Genomic DNA, 8,311 nt, shown 5'->3' with positions numbered 1-8,311 from the left:
AATCCTCATGATTTTTTTTTGACCAGAAAAAAATAGCTTTATTTGGACTGAGAATTGGAAAATGAGAGTAGGACCTGAGCTAGCATGTTGAGCTAAGGAGTAGAGATTACATTTCCAGAAAGCTCATCAACCAAATGTACTCTTGCTTTGAATCAAGGCAGCCTTGCAGTTAATGAAATCATTAGGAGGCCTGCTGGGAACATATCTAGCTTTAAATGATCCTAGTATGCTACCTTTATAAAAAAAAAGTACAGGTTTTTTATCATTATGAAATTTCCACCAACCACACGTATTACAAACGGAAATGGAAGGACAAAAAATACATTTTACAGAATTTAAACTTGTCTTCAGCATTTAGCTCACAGGTTTCGCCATCTTCAAAAAACTCCTCCTCTGTTAAAGTCTTCAGCTCTTGAGATTGGAGGCACAGCTCAATTTTTATTGTGCTAGCCAATGAGTAAAAGCATTAGGTACTGAGCTGGAGTCCCAGTCTCGAACCAAAAAAAAAAAAGAAAAAGAAAAAGAAAACAAAAGATCGATCAACCAGGAAGGAGATGGTCTTTACTAACCCACAGAAATACTTTATCCATTTCCCTAGCAAGTCAGGGCTGAACAGCAGGGTAAGGCTCAGATGAGGGTGGGGTGGGGATCAGAGGGCTAATTTCCCCCTAGTACAACACCACAGCAGAAGCTTGATGAGAGCAAAACTGGTGAGACTTGAGGGGAGGGTCCAGGCCCTGAGTTCAGTCAGAGTCACTGCTGGAAGAGGAGGAGGAAGAGGAAGAATGCTTGCCATGCTTGTGGTGTTTGTGCATCTCTTTATGTGTTTTCTTCATTTTCTTCAGTGTTTTCTTGTCCATTGGGGCTCGTGGGCCTATGCCAGGAGCCAGGGGATTCACAGGACATATGCCAGGTGCAGGTGGTGGGCATGGGGTGGGTAAGGACCTGAGGGTTGGTATCCTGGATACTGTGGCTGTGGCACAGGGTAAGAGGGCCCACATGGAGGGAAAGCTGGGTTCCCCTGGGGAGGTCCTGGAGGAAAGGGACACCCGGGTACAGGACCAGGAGGAATGGCTGGATTTACAGGTTGTGGGCACAAAGGAGGTGGACACCCAGGATTGGAACCTCCAGGGCACCCCATGTAAGGGATACTTGCATTTTGCACCGGCTGCCATGCATTGGGATGCCACATGTTCAGGTGTTTTCCTAAGCTTTTCTTCCTGCGCCTGGATTATACCGGTCCTCCTGAGCCTTTTCCCCCTCATGATCTTTTATGAGTGGTTTTTTAGTGAAAAATGTTTTGGTGTTTATATTTTGATTTGGCATAAAATGAGCCTACTATTGTCTTAATTTAATAAAAAAAAAACTCTGATTCTCTGACAGCATAAATTTTGTGAGTAATGGTTAAGACTAGGTTGCCTTTCTGAAAAAAATATCACCACCCAAAAAAGAGGAACAAAAGGAAAATAAATATGACAGGAAACATAAATCTTAATGGACTCATAGTCTGTCAGTTTGCTTTAACTTTTAATGAAAAATTAAAGTAATACTTGATAATGTTTTATTAACATATTTAAATTTCTTCATTCTTGTCAATTAAGATTCACTTTATAAAGAAATTCAACAGGTGACAATGTTTTTTCATGACTTTTCCATAGAAATGATCATTTCATCATTATAGTGTATAGCACAATACACCCAGAAAGCTTTTAAGGAAAAAAATTTCCCATTCTTTGGTTTGCTTCAGTCTGTATTTAAAGCTGCATACCACATCTTACCCACCCTATTGTCTGTCTTCTCATTTGAAACATTTCAATAAGTTTTCTTTCCCTGGTTTGTCAGTCAGCAAATCTTTATAAAACAACATGCTTTCATTCATTGTGCTTTCCAAAATATATCTCACAAATGCCAAAACGAAGCACAATCTGAAACATCTGTGGATTTTTCCACCTATAGTCCAAAGTAATCACTTTCCATACTCCTTAGAACCAGCTGTTCACTGGCATTAATTGTTCTATCACTTCCATGCTTTAAAACAACAGCATTTGACAAAGGCGTACATTTTAATTGGTTTACCACATTTGGTTCGTTTTCAGCAAGGACTGTCTTCACGGAAGATGGTAATAGATGAGGTTTGCAATTATGTATTTTGAAGGGGCTCTAAGTTGTGGATATAGAATATACATTTCAGTGACTAAATATTTAAATTAAATCCTATAATGTATACTCCTTCAATTTTCTGGCTAAAGTGTTCTACAATCTAGATATTTTTTAAGGAAATATTGTACATGTTTCCTTGGTGACAACGTAATTGGAAGACTTAAATTTTTCTTTTTTTCTTTTTATATTGTGAAAATAATGTACAGAGGGGTTATAATTACATGGGCAAGATAATGAGTACATTTCTTATCAAGCATTCTAGCCTCCTCCTTTGTTTCCCCTTCCCATCCCTTCCCATTCTCCCTCCCCTGCCCCTCCATCCAATCCTCCTCCCTGCCCCCACCAAAGTTGTAAAGTTCGTTTTTCCATATAACGACTTGTACATCTCATTGTTGGAATGGATCCACCTGTACCCCAATTTAAACATTTCTTTTTTCCTTTCCCCTTCTCAAATTATACCAACCTCAAATACAGTGAAAGCAGGGGTTATACCATGGGGGAGGGACATACAAAGCAACAAAGAAATAATCTTATAAATGTGTTAGAAACAATCACCTGAAAGAAAAAAAAAAACATTTGAATACATATATTAGGGTTCATTTTCCTAACATCAACTTATCTGACGTTTTCTGCATGACTCAGACATATACTAGTTATTGCAATTAAGGGAAACCATGGGACCTAAGTTTTTTTGGGCCTGGCTAACTTTGCTTAATATAACTTTTTTCCATGGTAGATTTAAAATTTTCATATATCATTGCCGACTTAAATGAAGTGAATGTACCTGGGTTTGCATACAGAACTTTTGAGAGAGCATTAATGTTTGAATCTTGAATGGGATTTGATTGAGAATTGTGGCAGGCTTTCATGATATGAGAAGAGAAAGGCCTTACTAATACTTTAATTTGCTACATTGCTGTATTAGTTTATTCAAACCCACACATACACACAGATATACAAATATGTAGTATGAAGACCCAGTCAGTCTGCAAGAAAATATTTTAATAGGGATTCCATAAAATATTTAGTCTGCTGAGATCTGATTGGAATTTATAGCAATATCTATTCCACCCCTGGACAATTCATTATCATTGGTGAGGATGTTGCCATTTGAATTCAGAATGCCCCAGAAAGACCTATGTGTTAAAGAAAAATGACTTTCCATTTCCTCCCATACTGTGGAGAATACCTGAATAGTTCTTATGGAGATTAAGTTCTTCAGAGTGAAACCTCTGAGAACATGCACACTCATCTGCTTTCTTCTTTTCTCTTTTAATCATTCTAGGTCAAAAACATTTCTTTTTGATATACTCCTCACCTTGACATTGTCTTGTCACAGGCCACCAAAGCAATAAAACCAACTGAACATACACTTACACTGAAACCTTCAAACTTATAAATCTGAGTAAGCCTTTCTGCTTAATAAATGGACAATATCACTTATTATGATAGGTTATAAAGCTAACACAGAAATCTAGTCTTTCTAACAATGTAGAGTACATAAAAACGCTTCATTATAAAATATCTAACTCAAAGTTATATTTTGTGTTTTTGTTTCTGTAGATCCTAGGGCTTAAACTCACAGCCTGACTGGTGCTTTTGTGTTCAAGGCCAGTGCTCTACATAAAATCTGAACTGGAACTCCATTTCTCCTGGTGGTTAATTGGAAATAAGAATCTCATGAACTTTCCTATACTGGCTGGCCTATTCATGTTGCATACTTTATGTAATTCCATTCTCAGCATTATATAGGTGCTCCAACTACAATATAAAAAAACTTAAACGTACTAAAGATATTTGTAAAGTATAAAATGAGGAAAGAATTTTCATCCTTTACAAATCTATGCAAAATCTATGCTAAACTATTGATATTTTACTGGACCTTTCCTGCAACCAGTTTGATATAGTTTAATAATTGTCACACCAACTTTCTCTCTATATTCTACTGGATATATACATTTTCATGTATGTTTGTATATGTATACATATATGTATCTATCTATATATGTTCGAATGTGCATCATCGGACTTGAAACTGCTTTGTTTTGCTGTTCAGCAATGAACCTTGTCGGCTCATTCTGTGACAATATCAGTGCTCATTCTCATTATTCCTTTATTTACCAAATCATCAGCCTTCTAAAATCAGCTTCATTTCTTTTTTTTTTTTTTTTGGGGGGTCCGGTCGTGGGGCCTGAACTCTGGGCCTGGGCGTTGTCCCTCAGCTCTTCAGCTCAAGGCTAGTGCTCTACCATTTGAGCCACAGTGCCACTTCTGGCTTTTTTCTTATGTGGTGCTGAGGAATCGAACCCAGGGCCTCGAGCATGCAAGGCAAGTGCTCTACCACTGAGCCACCTTCCCAGCCCAAAGATTTTTTTGGGGGGGTCCGGTCGTGGGATCTGAACTGTGGGCCTGGGTGCTGTCCCTCAGCTCTTCAGCTCAAGGCTAGCGCTCTACCACTTGAGCCACAGTGCCACTTCCGGTTTTTTTCTTTTGGCTTATGTGGTGCTGAGGAATCGAACCCAATTCTCATGCATGCAAGGCAAGCACTCTACCACTGAGCCACCTTCCCAGCCCTCAGCTTCATTTCTTGGGTAAGGTTACCGAACAGTCCAACTAATATCCACCCAGAGGGTTTTAATAAAGCAAGTTTTAAGGAAGAATATAACATGAAGTGACAACTACAGAAATTCCAGAGACCTGACATCTTTCACATTTCTGTCTTCCTTCTCTTCTCATACTTCAGAAAGTATTGACTAACACTATAAGTATACTGCAATTATAAGTTAAGGATCATTGGGTTTTTTTTCTTTGTTTTTTTTTCCAACCTGAAGCCTTCTTTTCCATGATTCGACATAAACTTTTGGGAGATTTTTTGGATTGTGATGGGATTCCACCCAAAACAAAGCCATGTATATTAAGAAAGTCAATGTTTTCAACTCAGAGTACTAAACAAAAGAGGGAGAAAATTAAGGTTAGCTATATATGTTAAGCAAAAATATAGGCAATATCAAGATATCTTGAAATTGTATCCTTTTACTGGATAAAGTGGCTCAAACCTGTAATATTATCTACTTAGAAAACAGAGATTAGAGAATTGCAGTTCCAGGCAAGCCCAAACCAAAAAAAAAAAAAAAAAAAAGAAGAAGAAGTTTCAGAAACTCTGTTAGAGTTTGATGGGTGCTATGTGTTTTGCTTGTGTTAGGAGGACCACAGTCCAAGCAGACCCAGGTATAGTGATACTTACCTCAAAAGAAGCAATCAAGTTACAATCTGCAGGTATGGCAGTAGTAGAGATGCCAAAGTTGTAAAGTTCCTTTCATTGTTGCAATGGGTCTACTTGTATCCCTATTTAAACATTTTCCCCTTCCCCTCCACAAATTATGCCAACATCAAAAATGTGTGCTTATGTAAGAACTGCATGATTCTAAAATTTCATGACAATTCTTTTGAACTTACTTTTTTGTGGAATTGACTAAGAAAATCAATTACACCTTCTATATAAAAAATGTTCTGTGCTTAATCCGGCAGCCCATACACTAACATCGGAATGATACAGAGAGGATTAGCATGGTCCCTGCACATGGATGACTTGCAAATTCGTGAAGCAATCCATATTTTTACAACAACAAATGCTGGAGGGGATGGGGCCACAAGGGAACCCTACCGCATTCTTGGTGGGAGTGTAAACTTCTTCAACCACTTTGGAAAGCAGTATGGAGTTTCCTCAAATGACTCCACATAAAGCTCCCCTATGACCCAGCAATCCCACTTTTGTTCATTTACCCAAAGGATCACAAATAAGACCATATTAAAACTACCAGCACAACTATGTTTATTGCAACATTATTTACCATAGCTAAGATATGCAACCAATCCAGATGCCCGTCAGTAGATGAATGGATCAAGAAAACGTGGTAAAGGATTTCCGGGAAGATGGCTGAGGAGAAGCTGGAATCTGAACAAGCTCTTGCATAGAAAGCAGTTTCAGAATTCCAGTGAACAGTCCCAAGCCAGAGAATCACACCAAGTGTGCCATCACAGGAGAGAGATAGTCAAGAGAGGGGAAGTCAAGCAGACACATCTGAGTGCTTGCCAGCAGCTGCCGCTGCAGCGGCAGGGTCGCGGCGGCAACCACCGCCGCGGGGTCATATCTGAGACACAGTCCGGGACGAAGGAGACAGACGCAGCGGGCCAGCGGATTCTACTCAACACCAGCAAGAACCGACAAGGAGCAGACATCTTCATCCTGCACTTTGCAGACAAGAGATGACCCAGGATCCAAGACTCGGCATGAGTAGAAGCCCAACGTCCTCACGCCTTCTCAGGGAGCAGAGGAGGGAAGGCCAGCCCTCCCCCGCGAGCACCGGTGATCTCCATCTTGGATACCGACAAAACTCAGAGGAGCGACTAGCTCCAGCTCAGGCCTTGGAATAAAACGAGTCATTTAGCAGGTCACAAGAACTTAACGGCGAAGTGACCTCACAGACTCAGTTCCATCCAGGGAAAAGTCACCCAGCTCAGGCGCCAGCCATTGGAGTGGCTCTCCTCACCGGGTAACCAGAACCAGAGGCTGCCCCTCCCTCTAGCAGCCACCACAATCAATTGAAAAACAGAAACCCTGAGAATGGCTCCAGGCTGGGTGCTGTGAGTTTTTTTCACAAAATAGCCCCAGGGAAAAGCTACTGTCTGTTGAAAGGCCTCAACTCTAACCAGAACCTAGCCTCATCACTGCATCCCCCTCTTTTGTGATTCTCAAAGCAGATCACCCTCCCAGTAAACTAACCTAGGAGGGGGATCTCAAAATCTTGGGTAAAGCAGAGCATTTTTCTGCCTGTTCCAACAAACTGACTTAAGAAACCAATCAAGCCACAGGACCTCAAGCTGACCAGAGACTCCAACAAGACTCTGGTTACAGACAAAAGGGAGATACAGGATTCTTCCCACCGCTCCCCCCCAAAAAATATCAAAGAACTTTTTTTTTCTTCTTCTTCATTCTTTTTTTCTTTTTTTTGTTCTGTTTTTTTTTTCGTTTTTTGTTACCTTATATATATAAAAAAAATTTTTTCCTTTTCTAAAACTTTTATTAATCTTTAATTTTTGCCTCTTCTGAAAAAATAATTGTTTTCCAGTAACTTTTTTTTTCTCCTGTTATAATTTTTATTTTAGGAATACGTAAATGTGTGTTTTCCTTTCGTTTCTTGTCTTCTTTCTCTTTTTTATTCATTCTTAATTATCTTTTTGTTTTTTGTCTAGCTCTACTGAACTTCTGATCTTTTCTTCTCACTTTCCTATCCTTTCCACCTTTTCCTCTCTTTTGTTCTTCTTTATGTGACTTAACTCTTCTCCTGCACATCCTCAGATAAACCCGTAGTTAAATAGTAGACCCTATCCCCCGTTGTGTACACAGTTAATCCACAAACTTATTACTCAATTCAAAACCTCTGAGACTTAAATTCATTAATAGCAGTACTACCTCTTTATACCTATATAATATTTTAAGCATTTTTTTAAGTTTTTCACATCTCCTCTCTGTCCCTCCCTTTCTCTCAATATATTCACATTCCTCTCTAAATAGATGGTCTTTTAATCTCTATAATAACATTAATTTTTAAGTTTCTATTTTTTTTCTGCTCTCTTTTCATTCCCCTTTCCCTTTCTTCTTTTTCTCTCTCTCTCTACTTGCATCCTACCCAACCTATTTCCTGCATTGTGATTAGGACATAGTTAACTCTCCCTGTGCCTCCCCACACCAATCTATTCCTACTTTTTACCCACATCTCTCCCTAACCCTAATAATTTCTGGTTTTCCAAATTCTTCTCTGTGGTTCGAAGTCCTTTAACATATAGTTGTTTGATGTCGAATAGATGTATCTGTTGAACTAGATTGTATCTGTAGACTATTGACTATACAAATGCAAACTTTGCTTGATGGTTGCCTTAAGATAGTGTTCTAGCACAAAACTGGTGCTATCTTCATCTCAAATGGGCAGAGTAAGCCGGAAAAACACAAGAAAAATGGCAAATTCGGATATCTCAATTCCCAATCTTGGTAATCAGGGGTTAGAACAGATAATGAATAATCAAGAGGAGAGTTCCCAAATACCTCTACAAACACTGCTGGCAAACATGATCAATGAGAAGTTTGACAACT

General features: G+C 39.1%; 1 non-coding gene and 1 pseudogene across 1 annotated transcript; one reads left to right on the top strand and one right to left on the bottom strand.

Moving 5' to 3' along the window:
• Positions 1-743: 743 nt before the first annotated feature.
• Positions 744-1,192, bottom strand: LOC122099488 (annotated as a pseudogene).
• Positions 1,193-5,672: 4,480 nt separating this feature from the next.
• Positions 5,673-5,779, top strand: LOC122099499. Its single transcript, XR_006145946.1, has one exon. It is a non-coding gene; the product is annotated as a U6 spliceosomal RNA (small nuclear RNA).
• The last annotated feature ends 2,532 nt before the right edge of the window (positions 5,780-8,311 follow it).

Source organism: Dipodomys spectabilis, unplaced genomic scaffold (assembly GCF_019054845.1).
Source record: "Dipodomys spectabilis isolate Male_0828 unplaced genomic scaffold, ASM1905484v1 ptg000516l, whole genome shotgun sequence".
NCBI lineage: Eukaryota > Metazoa > Chordata > Mammalia > Rodentia > Heteromyidae > Dipodomys > Dipodomys spectabilis.
The sequence above is the reverse complement of the archived record's forward strand: the minus strand, read 5'-3'. Positions and strand labels throughout refer to the sequence as shown.